The 19,100-nt window shown below is 38.9% G+C and overlaps 1 pseudogene; it reads left to right on the top strand.

The window, feature by feature from the left end:
• LOC114033735 overlaps positions 1 to 18,864 on the top strand; it is a 35,185-nt pseudogene extending 16,321 nt beyond the window's left edge.
• The last annotated feature ends 236 nt before the right edge of the window (positions 18,865 to 19,100 follow it).

The raw sequence follows: 19,100 nt of genomic DNA on the forward strand, positions 1-19,100 counted from the left end.
GGAGTAGGGAAATATCTTTTCATATCTCTTCTAAAACTTGTACTTTACAATTTCACAACATTCATTTTCCATTGTTTTATGGTTATTGTTCTTTCCATTTACATTGTTGAAGTCTTTGTGTATATTGTTTTCCTGGCTCTGCTTACCTCACTATGTATCTGTTCATGTAAGTCTATTGAAGCTTCTTTATATTGATCGTATTTGTTATTTCTTACAGCACAGAAATATCTCATTACATTCATATCCCAAAATTTGTTTATCCACTTCCACAAATGAGCATCTACTTTCTTTCCAATTCTTTGCTACTACAAAAAATGCTGCTATCAGTATTTTGTATTTTGAGTCTTTTTTTTTTTAAGTTAATGACCTCCTTATGGGCATATCTAGCAATGAAATCTTTTGGTCAAAGATTATGGACCTTTTGGCCTCATTATTTGTGCTGTCCGACTGAAATCACTGTGGCTGGCTCAGGATGTGACCTTCTTTTGAAAACTCTATGCCCCCCTCTATCTAGTGAGTAGAAAAAGAGAAAAAAATCCTGGAACTAAATGATCAATCTGCTTGGAGACAATGTTAGTTCCTGGGGTGTAGTCTAGTCCAGCGGAAGGTCTCAATGCCTAGTGGCTTCTTTTTTCTGCAAAGCTGAAAAAAAAAATTTAAAAATGCAAATGAATAATGGATTCATAAGATACTTTGAGCCCCCAGGCAATCTGTTGATTCCAAGCCAGCATGATGATCTCCCAGTCAGCTGAATTTAGAACAGTTAAATATCTGCAGGTTTTCCTTCCATCTCTCACACTTTCTATAGCAAAACACGAACTCAGAGTGCCACAAAATGATCTTATCTTTATTGAATCGTATTTTTTTTAAAAAGTGATAACTTGTAGGCAAAATATTTAAATATCAAACAACCCTTAGTGTATAACCTTGTCATCCACTGCAAGTGAAAAAGGGTAAACGAAAGAGTAGAGTGTTCAATGTTGTAGCACTTTGTCAGAGAAGCCACGATTCAGTCACATGTCTGGATTCTCTTACTAAGCTTAACTGTGATGAAGGGAAAGGAAGAATCCAGATTCAAAATGGACTTCTATGTCTTCCAGGAAGAGTCCAAGGCTACATCTGCTGCCACTGCTACTCCTCCAACTCTTCTCCTGTCCTCCAGAGAGCTTTTGCAAACTCCTGATGCTCTTTGGAAGAAATACAGCTTCCAAGGTCTGTATCAACTTGTGCATCTTTGGAGACAGTTTTTCCAGCTTTGCCAGCAGAGCTATTACATTTGCATAGAACCAAATTGCTTTCTAGAATGGTTGTATTAATTCACAGTTCCATCAATAGTGTATCAGTATGTCTATCTACATTGTGAGGTGCAACTTCAGGGCTGTTCTGATGTGCATTTCTCTTATTGTTAGTGAGTTGAAACATTCTTTCATATGGTTGTTAATAATTTGCAATTCTTTTGAGAACTGTTTGGGGTGTTCAGGGAAAATTAGCACCTCTGGTGTGAGGGCTTGCCTAGCCCTTTTTAGGGTAGTTCATCCACCTTTGGTGCCCACCTTTCATCCTGCAACTCTCACCTGTGGCTCCAAGAAACAGTAGTATGTGCAGCAACTGTATCTGGCAAAACCATCCTGGCAGATAGGCTAAACCAAGTTGAGGGTAACTGATAGTTTCAAACTCATCTGTGAGCTTGTGAAGCATGTGAAGACTTCCCTTAGCAGAATGGTTGAATGAGGATAATTTGTTTCAACAACCGTGAAAGAGGCTGAAGCAGGTGCTGTGGAGTGCTTAGAGCTTGGTCAGACATTGAAGATGCCAAGGTCATCCACTGCATCCAGGGCCATCAGTAGTCATTTTGACTTTTGTCTTGCCACTGGATTTCGATGACTCTGGAAGAGAGAGTGAGGTGGATGACTTTTGTGCAACTCTACCTCACTTAAATCTAATTCACTCACAACTCAAGACATCACCCTGTGAGGTCATTGATCCTCTTCAAAAATGAAGAACAAACAACAATTACAACATTTATATCATTTGACCCTCTGTTCAATGAGAATTATCTTTTGGTCTTCCATATTTCTGTTAGTTGTTTATATATCTTGGATACCAAACCCATATTAGAGATAATCGATACAAAGACTTTTTCTCAGTTGATTGCTTCTTTTTTTAAATGATGCATTAAATATTTATTAAGAAACTTTTCTATAAATTCATCACAATGTGTGGATAAGTCCTAAATAAATTTGAAAGAAACATAAGACTTTGGTTCATTGGATGAAAGGCAGGTTAAATAAGAGGCAATCTCACAAGTAGGACACTAAGTAGTTGACTTGTGGGCATGAGAGTGAGGAAACCTATTGCAGAAGGTGGGATTTGAGATGAGTCTTTCAGAAAACCAGAAAAGGCAAGAGGCATAAATGAGAATGAAGAATGTTCAGGGCATAGGAGACAGCCTGTGAGAAGGTGCTGAGTCAGGAGATGGAATGTTGCATTTGAGAAATGCAACTAGTGCAAATAGAAATTAGTGGGGAAAAGCTTGATGTAGGGAGAAGAACCAATAGGCTATTATTATTAAAGTAACTACCTAGAAGGTTAGGTTAATTATCCCTGTTCTGTTAGGTGTTGATGTATTTAAAAAAAAATACCATGCTCTATAATTCCAGATCCCAAATAAAGCCAATTTTTCAAGAGACTAAAAAATTCCAAAACCCAGGGAGCAATGTAACAGGGGTTTGAGAACTGATTGGTGGCAATAATCCTACTATATTCTTCCCTGGTCAGCTTACATTACATCTTGAATATTGTCTTCCGTTCTGGATGTCACATTCTGGAAAGAACATTGAAAAACTGGAGAGAATCCAGAGGAAGACAATGATGATGGTGAAAGGTCTTGAGATCATACTACATGAGTCTTGGTTAAAAGAACTTGGACTATTTAGCTTCAAGAGAAATTGCCCCAAATTTAATTATCAAAATTCCAAACCAAAGGGTTGAGCTTAGTCTGGAAGACAAGAGGACACTCTAAAACAATAGGACCTTTTAAAGAGGGAAGAATATTGCATTGATTATTTGTGTATTGTTATAAGTCCTTTTTTTTTTTTTTTTGCTCTTGCATTTCCTTGTGAGCTCCTGTGAGTCCTTTGCACTTTCTAGGGTATTAAGTAAAGGCTGTCTTATACCTGATAAGTGAATTTGTTACCTTGAGTACTTGTATAGAATCTGAGAAGATCCTTTTACCTATATATGTGGAGACCTATACAGGAGAGATAGCATGGTTTAGTGGGTAGAGGGTTCATCCTGGAAACCAGGAAGATTTGCATTCAAATTATATCTCTGACATGTATTGGCTATGCTACAGCACTAGTCAATGAACCTCTTGGTGCTCTAGACCAGTGGTGTCAAACTCAAATAGAAATGAAAGCCACTAATCCATACTTAAGGATCCCTGTGGACCACATATTAACTTAGAAAACCATATATTAACTTTACCTATGTTCTATTATATTTTTATTTATTTTATTAAATATTTCCCAATTACATTTTAATCTGGTTCAGGCTTCACTGCAGTGTTACCAGCCAGAGTAGCGTGTTTGATTGACATTTCTGTTCTGGGACAACTTTCTAAGATGCTAAGTTGCAGAGAAAATTATCAAACTATGTTGGTTAAGGAAAGAAGGAAGGCAATAAACATTTATTAATCACTTGCCTCCTGTCAGGCTCTGTGCTAGGCACTTGCAAATATTATTTCATTTAATTGTCATAACAACCCTGAGATTAGGTACCCCACTTTATAATTGAAGAAACTGCTAGGTAGGGATGTAAGCTAAAAATGTGATTTGAGATGGTAGCCCAAGATAGATACAAATCCGTGTGAACCCACTATCTCAGCATTCTGGGCCATGAGGTACACATTGCTTTTCTTTCTTAGCTACTACCCACATCCTCATTAGAAACAGCTAAATTTGTTGATCCAGGAAGTGCTCAACCGGCTTTCTAAAACTATCCCATCATTGGCCAAGAAATTTTTCACATGCTGTACACAAATCTAATATGGAATCAGCAAAGAGCACCTTTTTTTAGGTCAGAATGGGGCTCCTTGAGACACTGACCAATCATCACTATAGCGAGGGAGTGGAAACTAGTTAACGTTGCCCTCATAGTGACTTCTTCCTCCAGTAAGACAAAAGAATTATGAGCACCAAGTTGGTGTGTATTTATTCAGCAAAGAGGTAGTCTCCTGTTAGCTGCCTCGCCTGGGGCCTGCCATATACCCCAAAAGTTCGGGCCTGGGAGAAGTGACATGACTGATGTGTGTACTTCAATCAGAGTCGCTGGAGATTTCATTCGCTAGCTAAGGGGCAGCCAATTTCTACCTTATAATCAACCTCACTTCACTCTGTTAAGTCATTTTCTGCATCCTACAATTCAAGCTTGAGTACTGATTTGCTATTCCAGCTAGCTAATATACCTCTCATTTTATAGATAAGGAAACTGAGGGACAAAGAAGTGGTCATTTGCCTAAGATTAGGCAAAATAGAATGGTTGAGGGTTTCTTTTTTTGTTTGTTTATTTGTTTGTTTGTTTGTTTTAAGAACCCAGCTTCAGAACTGATTTGCCCCTTGCCTCTGAGTTTAATGAGAAATGTCTTATCCTTGGTATGTTGCATAGTATCTTTGAAAATTTGTTTTACTGATACCTTTTTAAAAAGATATATCACCTTCTTTCTGAATACATCCCTCCCTACTCTTTCACCCAGTGAAACATCTGTTTAACAAAGAATAACAAAGAAGGGGAGAGGAAGCATTTTAGCAAAACTAATCAAAACATCACCTGAGTCTAACAATATATAGTGCTCCCTCTCCATAGTCCCCCATCTCTTCAAAGAGGAAAGGGAGGTTGTACAATGTCTTAATTAATGTGTGTTTCCTGAATTGAACTGAACTGAATGGTACTAATTGTGTCCAAACAAAAGAAGGGAGATTCTGGACAAATGTTTCAATGTACATTCACCCAATAGAGAAGTGGATTCCATTGGCAATGCAGCCACTGACAGATTGCAGGCAACTCCTTTGAAAGCCATTACAAATGCAGGCAGATTTCATTTTGGCATTAAACTCTGAGGTGTTCAAAAGAGGAATGATTAGCAGGAAGACTACACAGCAGGCCAGGAAATTGTCAGCAGGTGTGAGTGTTAAAAGAGAATGCAGAATGTCGGATGTGTGGTGTTTTGTGGGCTTCCAAAGACCACAATGCTCCCAGAAATCACTTGTGTGGCTCAGCTGTGACCCATCATGAAAGTGTGTGACAAAGATGAACAACCAGCCTCTCTGTGCAACGTGGTGATGATGTAAAAAAGCCAGCTCTCAAGATTAATGATCCTGGTGATAATAAAACAAACTTGATACGCAGGGCTCATCCTTTGCTTTTGGGGAAGACAAACTGCCTTAGGAATCATAATGGAAGTTTCTTTGCAGACAAATAATGTTTTTAAAATTTTTTTGGTCTCTGCTACGTGTCACCTGCAGGCCCTACATTTCAAGCGACTTCAGTGTTTTGACAGGCCAGATCCAGATAGTGGTCGGGGAACATACAAGAACACTTTGGACACCCAGAGTTAATTTCTCAGAGCACCAAACCTCAAAGAGGAATGGAGCACAAAAGCCAGGTAGGTAAACTGGAACCAGGGAGGTAAGAAAAGCCCAAAATTGAGTGTAAATAAACTGTGCAGTATATTAAAGAGCCTATATTCAGCTATTCAGGAGAAGAGGAGTCAAAGGAATTGTCAAAGCAACGAGAAACCAGGCAGGCAAGAAATCAAAGCATATGTAACTACCAGAGGTCAGAGCAAGCACTGAGTAAGAAATTGGGCAAGTCCAGGAACTAGTAACTAGTACCTAAGCCACAAAGAGCTGCTGAAAGAGGAGATTCAAAACTAAGAACACACAAACTTATGTACCATTCTTCTTAGATGAGGAACTGCAGAGGATGACAACTATTCTCAGGGTCTCACTTTTGAGATTCATTTAACTCTTAGTATAGGCATTCACTCAAATGGCATAGCAAGTACAATTGCATAAAACATTTCCCCCATAACTTTAGGGCTCAGTCTCCCACAAGTACAAATAGTGTTTATAGGAAGAGTGGGCTCAAATGCAAAATGTGATGATTGTGAGGCAAATATAAAGAATGTTCAGTTACCTTTTCAGCTGTGTCTGATTCTGTATGACTCCATTAGGGTTTTTCTTGGTAAAGATACTAGAGTGGTTTTGCCATTTCCTTCTCCAGCACATTTTACAAATGAGGAAACTGAGGCAAACAGGATTAAGTGACTTGCCCAGGGTCATACAGCTAGCAAGTGTCTGAGGCCGGATTTGAACTCAGGAGGATGAGTCTTCCTGACTCCAGACCCAGCACTCTATATGCTAAGCCACCTAACTGCCCATAAACTTCCTAACAAACAATTGTTGTTCAGTCACGTCCAACTTTTCATGACCCCTTTTGGGGTTTTCTTGGCAAACTACTGGAGTGGTTCGCCATTTTCTTCTCCAGTGGATTAAAGCAAACAGAGGTTAAGTGACAGGATCACACAGCTAGCCAGATTTGAACTCAGGTCTTTCTGACTGCAGGCTCAGAGCTGTACCAACTGAGCCATCTTGACAAGGGCACCTCACAATTCCTGCGACTGAAGAGCCTGGAAATCTTTCCCCCTCAGGCACAATGTCTCTGCTACAATGGTTGTTTAGTTGGGTTCCCAGATTCTTCTCTTCTCTGCTGCCAGGAGTCATGCTTTTTGACACTGTTTCCAACCTCAGTTGACTTTGATGCTTTGAGTAGATGAAAACACTTCTTGATTGGAGCATACAATCAGAACTGAATTTGAGCAAAATCTTTACACCTCCATGATCGATCAAAGCTGTAGTGTAGATATTAGGTCATGCCCTAAGTGATTGTGTAATATAGAGAAGACATCTCACAATAGGGGTTAGGTGGTAAGGGAAGGGTGAGAAAAAAAGAGATTCTGAGAATCTGGATTTGAGAGATTGGAGTAATCATGGAGCAAAGTGAAGACCAAACTGTGGCAGAGAAGGGAGATATCAAGGACAGTCATTAGCTCCATAGGGATCTTGAAGGTAAGGATCTAGGCTGAGAAAAGCACCAAGAAAAGTTCAGCTCCTTCCCCAATTTCTCCTCCCAATTCCTAACCATCTACAGATATGATAATTACTCTAACCTAATCTGATATTTTCATTATAAATGTAAAGGTAGACAGAAAACCAATCTCTGCCTAAGTGTTAGGAATTTTCCTAAGTGGAGGCTCAGAGCAATTGTTACTGAACTTAGGACTTTTCATCTAAAATAAACTCTCTAAAGCCTAAGAGGGGGAAACCTCTGGACCATTATATTGGCCCCTAGGTTTTAAAATGAGCTAATAATTGTAACAGGATGATACGCAAAGATCAAGTCTATTCGTTTGTTTGCCTACGTCTGGTGCTAATTTGAAGTCAGTAGTCCCAGACAATAGCCTGACTTAGGGTTAGACAATTTCCTGTAATGCCTGTTTCACTTCTGTAGGTATCCTATACTTCCCAATGTCCATTTTTGGGACTGATGAATTAAACAACAGAAGTTGTGTGAAAGCTAGGGCTACAAAACCCAGATTACTCCCAAGAACCAATTTGATTGACATGCAGATGAAATTGACAAAGAACAAAGGTAGAACTAGCAAGGCTAGACTATCGCCCTCTACATTTCTGATCCTAGTCCACATTCCTATTTTTATTGTGTCTGCAAGCAACAACAAGAATAACAACAAGCCTGCTTTTGTGCTAACTCTGGCCAAAATAAAACTTCCTGGTCTCCCTGGAAGTAGAAGTAGTATATTGCCTCAAGAGGAGGAGATACATAGGCTTTTATAAAAAATGATTCAGGGCACAAAACTGTGCCTTCCATGATTCGTTTACTGCAGGGAGTAGTGACAAATAGAAATTGGAAATCTTTGTTCACGTGCTCTTACAAAGCCCGGGAATTAGAGAGGACACTCAATATGACCATAGTACAGGCTGCCTCATTAGGAGAGGCAACTTTGCAAAGGTACCTCAGGGCTTGCTCCACTGAGAACTCTCTCTGCTCCCCTCTAATTCATGCATAGTCTGCTGCTTCATCATCTTCAATGATGATGGCCAGGATTCATAGCTGTGCTCTGATGGTGAGAGGGTAGTGCCTGGAAAGGTCAACATTCTGGATAATCAAGGAAACCACATGTATATCTCCTTTCCATCACCCCTAAGTCTAAAATAGAGTGTATTAACGTTCTCTGCTGAAAACTCTATAGATAAACACTAGCAGCACAGAAAACACAATGGCTTTTTTAAAAAATCCTAACATAAAAATAACTTTTAGAACCCAAGATACTTTGTATTGATTTTAAGACTGAAGAAGGAAGAAGAATCTATATCTATATGTACATATTGATACACACATATTTATATATATTTTATATATATACATGCAGAGACACATAGATATATAAACATACATATACTCATGTGTGTAGTGTGTGTGTATGTGTGTGTGTATGTGTGTGTGTGTGTGTGTGTGTGTGTGTGTGTGTGTGTGTATAGTGGTGCTTAAATTAGTGGCATTGAGTAGGATAAGGGAAGTATGGGGCAGCGAGTTATTTTCAGAACCTGAAAGACAGTGTACTGTAGTGTAGTATAGTATGATGCCCTACTGTATGTGACATATAAAAAATTCAAGATATATAGTTTCTAGGTAATTAATCATTTTATTAATCATGCTAGTGGATTATTAATAAAAGGGGTCAGTGGAATTCTCAAATGCCAAAGACCCCTCATGAAACCCACTCAATGCTTATATGCTCTTAGAACAGTAGGTGTGCTTGAGGGTGACAACTAACTCTGATTGGTTACCAATTAATGAGAAAAACCCACATGTACAAAAACATTTCTAGCAGTTTTTTTTGTGGTGGCAAAGAATTGGAAATTGAGGGGATACCCATCAATTGAAGAATAACTGAACAAGTTGTAATATATGAATGTAATGGAATACTAGTGTTCCATAAGAAATGATAAGCAGACAGATTTCAGAAAAACCTGGAAAGACTTACATGAACTGATGCTGAGTGAACTGAGCAGAACCAGGAGAACATTGTACACAGTAACAACAACATTGTGTACATGTTTAACTTTGATAGACTTAGTGCTTCGCAGCAAAACAATGATCTAAAACAATTCCAAAAGACTTATGATGGAAAATGCTATCCATATCCAAAGAAAGAAAGAACTATGTAGTCTGAATGCAGACCAAATCATACTATTTTCTTTTTTTTTTCTTTCTCATGATTTTTCCCTTTTGTTTTGATTCTTCTTTCACAACACAACTAATGTGAAAATATGTTTAATATGATTGTATGTGTATAGCCTATATCAAATTGCTTGCTGTCTCGGGGAGTGAGGAGGGGAGGGAGGGAGAAAAAAATTTGGAACTCAAAATCATATAGAAGTGAATGATGAAAACTATCTTTGCATGTAATTAGGAAAAAAATACTATTAAGTGGGAAAAAACAATTAATGAGAAGAACAAATATTATAATGAGAGGTGGGCTTATTCATATATGCATGTATATATAATTTTTCTCCAAATACATGCTAAAACAATTTTTAAACATTTAAAAAAAGTTTTTAGTTCCAAATTCTATTCCTCCCTCCCTGAGATGGTAAGCAATCCAATATAGTTTATACATGTGTAATCATGTAAAACATTTCCATATTAGTCATTTTGTACAAGAAGACCAAATAAGAAAGGAAGGAGGGAGGGAGGGAGAGAAAGAAGGAGGGAAGGAGGGAAGGAAGGAAGGAAGGAAGGAAGGAAGGAAGGAAGGAAGGAAGGAAAATAGCATGCTTCAGTCTGTATTTAGACATCTGGAGGCAGATGATATGCATCATGATTAGTCTTTTGGGATTGTCTTGGATCATTATATTTCTGAGAATAGCTAAGTCATTCACAGTTTTTCATTGTACAATATTGCTGTTACTGTGTACAACTTTCTCGTGGTTCTACTCACTTCACTCTGCATCAGTTCATTTAAGTCTTTCTAAGCTTTTCTGAAATTATCCTGCTCATCATCATTTCTTATAACACAATAATATTTCATCACAGTCATATACCACAGCTTTTTTAACCATTCCCCAGTTGAAGGGCATCCTCTTGATTTCCAATTCTTAAACACAACAAAAATAGCTGCTAGAAATATTTTTGTACAAATAGGACTTTCCCCCCCTTTTTATGTCTTTGGGATATAAACCTAGCAGTGGAGTTCTTGGGTCAAAGGGTATACAGTTTTATAGCCCTTTGTGCATAGTTCCAAATTGCTTTCCAGAATGATTGGATCAGTTCACAACAACAGTACATTAGTGTCCCAGTTTACCCATGTCCCCTCCAACATTTATCATTTTCCTTTTTTGTCACATTAGCCAATATGATAGGTGTGAGTTGTACCTCAAAGTTGTCTTAATTTGCATTTCTCTAATCAATAGTGATTTAGAGCATTTTTTCATACAACTATAGATAGCTTTGATTTCTTTGTCTGAAAACTTCCTTTATATCCTTTGACCATTAATCAATCAAATTTGATAAATTTGACTCAGTTTTCTATACATTTGAGAAATGAGGCCTTTATCAGAGATACTTCTTACAAAAAAAAATATTCCACAGTTTTCTGCTTTCCTTTTAATTTTGGTTGCATTGGTTTTGTTTGTGCAAAAAAACCTTTAAATTTTATATAATCAAAATTATCTATTTTACATTTTGTAATACTTTCTATATTTTTGCTCCTAAATTCTTCCCTTATCCATAGATCTGACAAGTAAACTACTCCATACTCTCCTAATTTGCTTATGGTATCACCCTTTATGTGTAAATATTGTACCCATTTTGACCTTATCTTGGTATATAGGGTGAGATATGTGTAGTTTCTGGAGGTGGGTGTATTCTAATGAGGGGCTGGGGGATGTGATTCTGATCTCTCAGTTTTGGACAAGGAGACTTATCTCTTATCTAGACTACCCCTACCTAGGGCAATCTAAACAAAAGGAGGTTCATCTCAGACCTGGCTAACTAAAACACAATGGGCTGGATTTCATCTTAGATTAAATTCTTTGCAAGGTTTTCTAGTTGGGTGGGGTACCCTGAGGATTTTGGCAATCAACAATGTCCTCCAGAGACTGAACAACCTACAGGTTCCTGAAAAAAAAATCCTCATCCTAATTCAATAATTGATTATTAATATAAGAAAGAAATAATAATTTCTCTCATGTAGAAATAATAGCACTGGTCTTTGACTCAGGAGACCTGAATTTGAATCTTGGTCTCAACATTTATTGGTTGGGTAAGCTTGGGTAAAGATTCTAGATTTAAAATTGTAAGGGACCTTAAAAGTCATCTAGTCCAACCCCTTTGTTTTGCCAATGAAGAAACTGAAGTCGGGAAAAATTAAGTCATTTGCCCAATGGGATTGGGTAGCTAGGAGGTGCAGTAGATAAAGCACTGGGCCTAGAGTTAGGAAGACCTGAGTTCAAATTCAACCTCAGACACTTACTAGCTGGGTGACCCTGAGCAAATCACTTAACTTCTATTTATCTCAGTTTCCTCAACTGTAAAATAAAGATAACAACAGTACTTATCTCTTGTTGTGAAAGTTGTTGTGAGGACCAAATGAAATATTTGTAAATATTTGCTTGACCAAGTGCTGGCACATAGTAGATGCTATATAAATGCTTATTTCCCTCCTCTTCCTTCTGTACCCCCACAGCACAAAACTAATGTCAGAGCTGAAATCTAAAGCTGGGGTGCTTGCTACTTCATCCAACACCCTTTCCACTATAGCATACTATTTCTAAAGTTTTCTCATCTGTGAAACAGAGACAAATAATACTCACACTACTTTTCATTTAATATTTGGGAGGAAAGTTGTTTCTTTGTTTTGTTTTGTTTTATTTGTATACCACAAAGCAGTGGTGTCAAAATCCCTGCTAACTGCATATTGACTTTGAAAACCACAAATTAAAATTAATTGTGTTGTATTGTTAGGGCAGCTAGGTGGCGCAGTGGATACAGTGCTGGCCTTGAAGTCAGAATGACTCATTTTCCTAAGTTCAGATCTGGCCCCAGACACTTACTAGCTGTGTGACCCTGAACAAGTCACTTAACCGTGTTTGCCTCAGTTTCTTCATCTGTAAAATGAGCTGGAGAAGGAAATGGCAAACCACTCCAGTCTTCTCTGCCAAGAAAACCTAAAATGGGATCACAAAGAGTTGGACATGACTGAAAAATGACAAAATAACAAAAATGCTCTATTTTTAATTAGCTTATTAAAGTCCCAATTATGTTTTAACTTGGTTCTGACAACACTAGGGAGTTTTTCAGGCAACTGATTGCCTAGAGTTTGACACCTCTACCTTAAGGAATACAAAAATGTGAGTTATTGTTACTATCATCGTTATCTTTCAATACTACCATGTAAGGTAGAAAGCCTTTGTTCTTCAAAGCCCTGATAACAATTAATAGAGGATTTCTCCTGCCTTGACATAAGCAGCTCTCCAAACACGACCTGTCTTAATATCTCACAGGACTACTAAATCTAGGAGTGACAAGGAACCTCCAGGCCTTGCAGTCCAACCCTTACCTCAATAACACTCCCCTCTACAACCCAACAAGTGGTCTTGCAGATATCCATTGAGAGGGAACTGGCCCATTCCAGTTTTGTATTACAGTTATCCCTTCCACATTGTGGGGGTTGGGGACATGGCACCCCCATGATCTGGAAAATCCTCATAAAATGTTTTGGCTCTCTCTTCATAACAGAGAAGTCTGTATTTTTTCTTTTTCTTTTTCTTCTATGGAGTGTTGATATTATGCAATGCTATACATCTATTTTATGCATTTCTGAGTTTCTAAACTTCTATGTTGTCTGCTGGCCTTCGCTTGTCATCTGTGGCTTCTACAAAACTCCTCCCAAATTCCCATTTAATTTCTTATGCTGACCCACAATATATAAAAACCTTGAAGGGGAGAGGCCCAGAACAATAGTTTGCTTTCCTCTGAATCCTCTCCAGCTTATCAATGCCCTCACTAAAATAGGCCGTCCAGAACTGAACATAATAGTAGAGTATCTAGAGAATTTCTCTGAGCATGGCTGAGTATAGTGAAATTATCACCTCTTCTTTTCTGGACACCAGACAGCCTAGGATCACATTAGCTTTTTTGGTTGCTTAGTCACATTGTTAATTAACTTAAATTGAGTGTGCAGTGCACCAAAATTCCCATATCTTTTTCAGTTGAAATCTAAATCAGCAGTACCCTTTAACCTAGTAACCCTGTCTAGTGTCCCTGTCAAACCAACCAGCTAACCAACAAATAAATAAATGAGAAAATAGATAGAAAGATAAAGAAATGATTAAATAAATGAATGAATAAGTAAATAGATGAATAGAGACAGACGATAGATAAATAAATGAATAAAAGAATGAATGAATGAATTTAGTCCTACGTGACCAATTCTGGATCAAGCCACGCTTCCTTTTCTAGGTGTTCACTAACCACCCCTACAGTAATACCTTCTAGAATTTTACCAGTGATCAAAGTCAAGTTCATTGATTCATTTTGCAAACTCCCTCTCTTCTCTAGTCCTACTGCACCTCTCCCTTTCTCCACAATCTTTTTTGCTGTGAGTGACTGATCAATCACCCTCAACAGTTCTTTCTGCACAGTGTGATACAGTTTTTCTTAGCCCAGTGACTTCAACTCATTAAGAGCAGTTAGATGCTCTTTTACTATCTCTATTATCTTATGTTCAACTCCTTAACAGCCTTTTTTGTTCTCTCTTTTCTGTTGCAAAAAGTATTCTTGGCAAAACAGGGGCAAAAGTAAAGTTGGACAATTCTGCCATTTCTCTATCTTCTACTCTTATCATCCCATCTAATCATCCCTTTTAACCAGAAAAACAATCCTATCCTTTCTTTGATCCTCTCCAGTACAATGAAAAACAAAAACAAAAACAAAGTCTTCTCAACTTAATAGAATCTTCCTAGGGCAAAAGTTTTAGAACATTAAAACTGGAAGGGACCACAGAGATTTTTCCAGTTCAACCCCGACCTGATGCAGGAGTCATCTCTAGAATATCCCTGACAAGGGGTCATCCAACCTCTCACTTAAAAGACCTCTAGGAGGGGCGGCTAGGTGGTGCAGTGGATAGAGCACCAGCCCTAAAGTCAGGAGGACCTGAGTTCATATCCGGCCTCAGACCAAACACTTGACGCTAGCTGTGTGACCCTGGGCAAGTTACTTAACTCCAATTGCCTAAAAAAAAAAATTTTTAAAAAGACCTCTGGGGACAATAACACTACCCAGAGGCAACCCCTTCTAGTTTTCAAGAATAATCATTATTATTAAGTTTTTTATAATATTGTACCAAAATCTGCCTCCCTATAATTTCTATCTGCTGGTCCAAGTTCTACTGTCTAGACTAGAGTCAAACAAAACAGGTCTAATACCTCTTCCACAGATTATAAAATGTTAAAATTTTAAAAGACCTTATAGATTATATTTTCTAGCACCTTTATTTTACACACGTGTAAAATGAGCCTCAGACTTCCCCAAGACCATACTTCTAGTTAATGATAAAAATAAAGCCTAGGCTATAGGTCTCTTGATTCCCAATACTTGTTCTACTATCAGAAATTGTTAAGATATATAGGGCATCAGGGGCAGAGCCAAGATGGCGGAGCAGTGACTTGCTTGAGCTCTCCCCAAACCCTTCCAAATACCTATAAAAAATGACTCTAAACAAATTCTAAAGCAGCAGAACCCACAAAAAGACAGAGAGAAACAAATTTACAGCCCAAGACAATCTGGATGGTTGATTGGAAAGGTCTGTTGCACTGAGCTGGGAGAGGAGTGCAGTTCGGCATGGGCGCACAGGCAAAGACAAGGTCTCAGCCAACCTGGAGCAGGCCTCAGAGTGCTGAATCATGGGCAGCTGTGCTGGTTTCCAGACTTCACAACCTACAAAGGCCAAAGACAACTTAGAAGGTCAGTAGGGAAAGTCTGTGACCTCGGTGAGAGAGAGAAGTTCAGTCCCAGTCTCAGTCCTCATGTGTAGCCCTGGGGCAGAAGCTGCTTCCTGAGTTTCTGGACCACAGACTGAGGGGGAATCAAGTGGCTGATAAGAGGGGGATTGCAGGGATCTCTCAGCTGGTGCAGGATTCTCTTGCTTTGCCCGTGCTTGGATCTGGGTCACAGTTCTGGGTGGTGGTCCTAGGGCAAGAAGGAGCCCTGGTGTGGTGGAGCTTGTATTGGTGGTGGAGAGGAAATCCACCTCACAGTTCCAAGGCAGAAAAAAGTGTTCATGGTCACTTATAGACCAGAGCACAGGCCAGGAAAGGAGTAAACACCTCGTCATTGATCAAAGCACCTTGGAAGAACTGAAAATTTACAGATCCCTAGAAGTATCTATGAAAACAGTTGCACAAAACCCCTGAAGCTTGGAACAGTACATTCTCCACATTGGAAGCAGACCCCTACCTTAACAAAGAGTTTAAAACTCAAGTAATTGGCTGGGATCATGAGCAAACAAAGGCACAAAAAAAGTCAGACCATAGAATCTTTCTTTGGTAACAAAGAAGATCAAAACATACAATCAGAAAAAGACAACAGGGGCAGCTAGATGGCACAGTGGATAAAACTCTGGCCTTGGAGTCAGGAGGACCTGAGTTCAAATCCAGCCTCAGACACTTGACCCTTACTAGCTATGTGGCCTTGGACAAGTCACTTAACCTTAATTGCCTCACCAAAAAAAGAAGAAGACAACAAAATCAAAGCTCCTACATCCAAAGCCTCCAAGAAAAATGTGAATCAGTCACATGGAAGAGCTCAAAAAGGAATCTGAGAAACAAGTAAGAGAAGTAGAGGAAAAACGGGGAAGAGAAATGAGAGTGATGCAAGAAAATAATGAAAAACAAGTCAACAGCTTGCTAAAGGAGACCCAAAAAAATACTGAAGAAAATAACACCTTTAAAAATATCCTAACCCAAATGGCAAAAGAGGTCCAAAAAGCCAATGCGGAGAAGAATGCCCTAAAAGCAAAATTGGCCAAATGGAAAAGGAGGTCCCAAAGCTTACTGAAGAAAATACTTCCTTAAAAATTAGAATGGAGAAATTGGAAGCTAGTGACTTTATGAGAAATCAAGACACTGTAAAACAAATCCAAAAGAATGAAAAAATAGAAAACAATGTGAAATATCTCATTGGAAAAACAACTAACCTAGGAAATAGATCCAAGAGAGATAATTTAAAAATTCTTGGACTATCTGAAAGCCATGATCGAAACAAAAAGCCTAGACATCATCTTTCAAGAAATTATCAAGGAAAACTGCCCGGATATTTTAGAACCAGAGGGCAAAATAGAAATTGAAAGAATCCACCAATCATCTCCTGAAAGAGATCCCCAAAGGAAAACTCCTAGGAATATTGTAGCCAAATTCTAGAGTTCTCAGGAGAAAATATTGCAAGTAATAAGAAAGAAACAATTCAAGTATTGTGGAAACACAATCAGGATAACACAAGATTTAGCAGCTTCTACATTAAGGGACTGCAGGGCTTGGAATATAATATTCCAGAGGGCAAAGGAGATAGAATTACAACTGAGTATAATCCTTCAGGGGAAAAAATAGACATTCAGTGAAACAGGGGACTTTCAAGCATTCTTGATGAAAAGACCAGAACTGAATAGAAAATTTGACTTTCAAATAGAAGACTCAAGTAAAACATGAAGAGGTAAACAGGAAAGAGAAATCACAAGAGACTTATTAAGGTTGAACTGTTTACATTCCTGCATGGAAAGATGATATTTGTAACTCATGAGACCTTTGTCAATATTAGGGTAGTTGGAGGGAAAAAATTACGTGTATGAATAGATAGATAGATAGACAGATAGATAGATAGAGGGTACAGGGTGAGTTGAAGATGAAGGGGTGATATCTGGATAATAAAATTAAGAGGTGAGAGAGAATTATACTGGGAGAAGGAGAAAGAGAGAAGTAGGATGGGGTAAATTATTTCACATAAAACAGACAAGAAAAGTCTTTTACAGTGGAGGGGAAGTGGGGAAAGGTGAGAGGGAATGAATGAATCTTATTCTCATTGGATTTGGCTTAAGGAGGGAATAACATACACAATGGGAAATGGAAATCTATCTTACTCTACAGGAAAATAAGGGGGGAAGGGGGACAACAGAGCAGGGGGTTGATAGAGGGGAGGGCAGATTGAGGGAGGGGATAATCAAAAGCAAGCACTTCTGAGGAGGGACAGGGTCAAAAGAGAGAATAGAATAAATGGGGGGTAGGATAGGATGATAGGAAATATACTTAGTTTTTCACAACATGACTACTGTGGAAGTATTTTGCATGACTACACATCTATACCCTGTATCAAGTTGCTTGTCTTTTCAATGAGGGTGGGTAGGGAGGGAGGAAGGGAGAAAATTTGGAACCCAAAGTTTTAAAAACACATGTTAAAAAAATTGTTTTCACATGCAACTGGGAAATAAGAAATATAAGAAATGGGATATAGAAATCTATTCTGCCCTACAGGAAAATAGAAGGGGAAGGGGATCAGAGAAGGGGAGGAGAGATAGAAGGGAGGGCAGATTAGGGGAAGGGGTATTCAGAATGCATGCCATCTTTGGGTGGGGGGAGGGATGAGATGGGGAGAAAATTTGGAACTCAAAATCTTGTGGAAGTGAATGTTGAAAACTAAAAATAAATAAGTTAAAAAATTTTTAAAAAACGAACAGAAGATATATAGGGCATCTGAAGCTACGAAGCAGTGACTCAGGACCCACGCAAGGAGGTGGCTCTGCTTTCTGTAGCTAAGTTCTGAGGTTCATATACATATATACAACCCTCTTTGGGCTGCTCTGCAATTTTTATTTGAATGAATGAAGCATTTATTAAGTACTTGCTATATGCAAAGCACTGTAATATATGCTAAGGGCACAAATAGAAAAGCAGAAGTCTCTGCTGTTTTTTTTTAAATAAAAACAAACAAACAAAATAACACACCACGATGCCTAGCACATAGTAGGCACTTAACAAATGCTTATTCCCTTCCCCCAATGGGAGAGACAACACTTGTGAAAGGTTTCAACTACAAGTCAGATGGAAAAGCCCCATGTCCTTAGGGCACAGTGGCAAAACAGATGTTAATGCATTTATGTTGTTGTTATTGTTGTTGTTTGTCCTTCACTCTCAAAGAGGACCATGACATCAGAAAGGTGATGCCATGACTACTGGGGGGCTGGATCCCCAGGAGGATGACTACTCCCTCAGGCTCAAGGATAACTCCACAGGTCCACATTCCTAATACTACATAGCTCAGGATCTCCAGCGGGTGTGCTTGCTTTAATAGTGAAGCAATAGATACAATTATCTCAAAGCAAAGGCTATTTACTAAGCCAGCTGGAAAAGAATAATAGCTACATAGCATCTCCCCGTATACCAGAGACTGCCTCTCCAGGGGATATACACACACAGCATCGGTGGGAAGAGTGGTCATGGGTTAAAGTGGTCACACCAGTCATGAGGCACAAAGCTAAGGAACACATGCGACTGAGGCAACTCCTGCCTCCAGTACCATAGGGTCCCAATATTCTCTCTCTTCTCAGGAAACACCTATGCCACTCTCCAGCAGGAGGGACACTCAACTGGGCTTCCTGGGTTTCCTCCTCTCCACAGTCTGATCAGGGCCGATTGCCTCTTGAATCCATACGAGCTCTCCTCTTTACTGCCGTAAGCCTCGCCCTTTACACGCTATCCCCACGGCGATCTTCCCTGTGCCTTTGTCCCTCCAGAGTATATTTCTATGCTCCCTGTTGAATGTGTCTCAACTATGCCTCCAACTCTCTCAAGGTGTTCAATTGTCTAGTAAGAGCCACTTGAGACATATCCGTTTTTTTGTCTAGCAAACCCCTAGGTTCCTCTTCTAATTCTGTGAGTGAGAATTTCCTCACATTTTGTGAAGTGATACGG

Source organism: Vombatus ursinus, unplaced genomic scaffold, assembly GCF_900497805.2.
Source record: "Vombatus ursinus unplaced genomic scaffold, bare-nosed wombat genome assembly UNPS02007344.1, whole genome shotgun sequence".
NCBI lineage: Eukaryota > Metazoa > Chordata > Mammalia > Diprotodontia > Vombatidae > Vombatus > Vombatus ursinus.